Source organism: Petromyzon marinus, unplaced genomic scaffold, assembly GCF_048934315.1.
Source record: "Petromyzon marinus isolate PM22_M1 ecotype Great Lakes invasive population unplaced genomic scaffold, UKy_Petmar_22M1.pri1.0 PM_G_Scaffold_40, whole genome shotgun sequence".
In the NCBI taxonomy this organism is placed as follows: domain Eukaryota; kingdom Metazoa; phylum Chordata; class Hyperoartia; order Petromyzontiformes; family Petromyzontidae; genus Petromyzon; species Petromyzon marinus.
The window spans coordinates 1310001-1312500 of NW_027422984.1; positions in this window are offsets into that span (position 1 = coordinate 1310001).

Here is a 2500-nt window from a genome sequence, read left to right on the forward strand (position 1 = left end):
TGGCACAGAAATCCCTCAGAATGGGAAAACGGGTCATTTTCGTGTCGCCACATTGCATGCGAACCGCATGAAACTTCCAGAGGCATTTGCAGCAGAAATGCATGTGCAGTCAAAAAATTGAATATTTTTCACGGATAGACCCCGTGAAACGCTAGAAATTGGCGGGGATGTGTCTCTTGTGGCTCACGGGGCTGTTAGGGTGGCACAGAAATCCCTCGGAATGGGAAAAAACGGGTCATTTTCGTGTCGCCACATTGCATGCGAACCGCATGAAACTTCCAGAGGCATTTGCAGCAGGAATGCATGTGCACTCAAAAAATGTGATATTTTTCACGGAGAGACCCCGTGAAACGCTAGAAGTGGGCGGGGATGTCTCTCTTGTGGCTCACGGGGCTGTTAGGGTGGCACAGAAATCCCTCGGAATGGGAAAACGGGTCATTTTCGTGTCGCCACATTGCATACGAACCGCATGAAACTTCCAGAGGCATTTGCAGCAGGAATGCATGTGCACTCAAAAAAGTGAATATTTCTCACGGATAGACCCCGTGATACGCTAGAAATTGGCGGGGATGTCTCTCTTGTGGCTCACGGGGCTGTTAGGGTGGCACAGAAATCCCTCGGAATGGGAAAACGGGTCATTTTCGTGTCGCCACATTGCATGCGAACCGCATGCAACTTCCAGAGGCATTTGCAGCAGAAATGCATGTGCAGTCAAAAAAAAATTGATATTTTTCACGGATAGACCCCGTGAAACGCTAGAAATTGGCGGGGATGTGTCTCTTGTGGCTCACGGGGCTGTTCGGGTCGCACAGAAATCCCTGGGAATGGGAAAACGGGTCATTTTCGTGTTGCCACATTGCGTACGAACCGCATGAAACTTCCAGAGGCATTTGCAGCAGGAATGCATGTGCACTCAAAAACTTCTATATGTTTCACGGATAGACCCCGTGAAACGCTAGAAATTGGCGGGGATGTGTCTCTTGTGGCTCACGGGGCTGTTAGGGTGGCACAGAACTCCCTCGGAATGGGAAAAGGGGTCATTTTCGTGTTGCCACATTGCATAGGAACGCCATGAAACTTCCAGAGGCATTTGCAGCAGAAAGGCACGTGCACTCAAAAATTTTAATATTTTTCACGCATAGACCCCGTCAAACGCTAGAAGTTGGCGGGGATGTCTCTCTTGTAGCTCACGGGGCTGTTAGGGTCGCACAGAAATGCCTCGGAATGGGAAAACGGGTCATTTTTGTGTGGCCACATTGCATAGGAACGGCATGAAACTTCCAGAGGCATTTGCAGCAGGAATGCATGTGCACTCAAAAACGTCTATATTTTTCACGGATAGACCCCGTGAAACGCTATAAATTGGCGGGGATGTCTCTCTTGTGGCTCACGGGCGCTGTTAGTTAGGGTCGCACAGAAATCCCTCGGAATGGGAAAAGGGGTCATTTTCGTGTTGCCACATTGCGTACGAACGGCATGAAACTTCCAGAGGCATCTGCAGCAGAAATGCATGTGCACTCAAAAACGTCTATATTTTTCACGGATAGACCCCGTGAAACGCTAGAAATTGGCGGGGATGTGTCTCTTGTGGCTCACGGGGCTGTTAGGGTCGCACAGAAATCCCTCGGAATGGGAAAACGGGTCATTTTCGTGTTGCCACAATTGGCATACGAACGGCATGAAACTTCCAGAGGCATTTGCAGCAGAAATGCATGTGCACTCAAAAACGTGAATATTTTTTCACGGATAGACCCCGTCAAACGCTCGAATTTGGCGGGGATGTTTCTCTTGTGGGTCACGGGGCTGTTCGGCTCGCACAGAACTCCCTTGGTCCACCTGATTCGTGCATACAGGCAGCAACTAAAACTCTGTAAACCTGCTGTGAGGACATCTAAACAGTGGACCAGTGAGGCTGTGGAAGATTTGCGGGCGTGCTTAGACTGTACTGACTGGGATATGTTCACGACTGCTACCAATAGTCTGGATGAACTCACAGAGGCTGTGTACATCAGCTTCTGTGAGGACTGCTGTATCCCAACACGTACCAGGGTGAACTTTAACAACAACAAGCCCTGGTTCTCAGCAAAGCTCAAAAGGTTGAGGTTGGAGAAGGAGGAAGCGTTTAGGAGTGGGGATAGAGACAGATTCAAGGAGTCGAAGAACAGGTTTAGCAAAGCGGTGAGAGAGGCTAAACGACTGTACTCAGAGACACTAAAACACCAGTTCTCTACTAACGACGCTGCTTCTGTCTGCCAAAGGGCTCAGGCACATCACCAACTACAAACCCAGAGCGCCCCACACCACTAACGACTCCCGCCTAGCCAACGACCTGAACGAGTTCTACCGTAGATTTGAAAGACAATTGGACTGTCCTGAACCACCCCTTCCCACCCAAGAGGCCCCATCCCCCACCCATACTACAGAAACGACTCTCTCCTTTCAGGAGGGAGAAGTTAATGGGCTTTTCAAGAGGCAGAATCCACGCAAAGCAGCCGGGCCG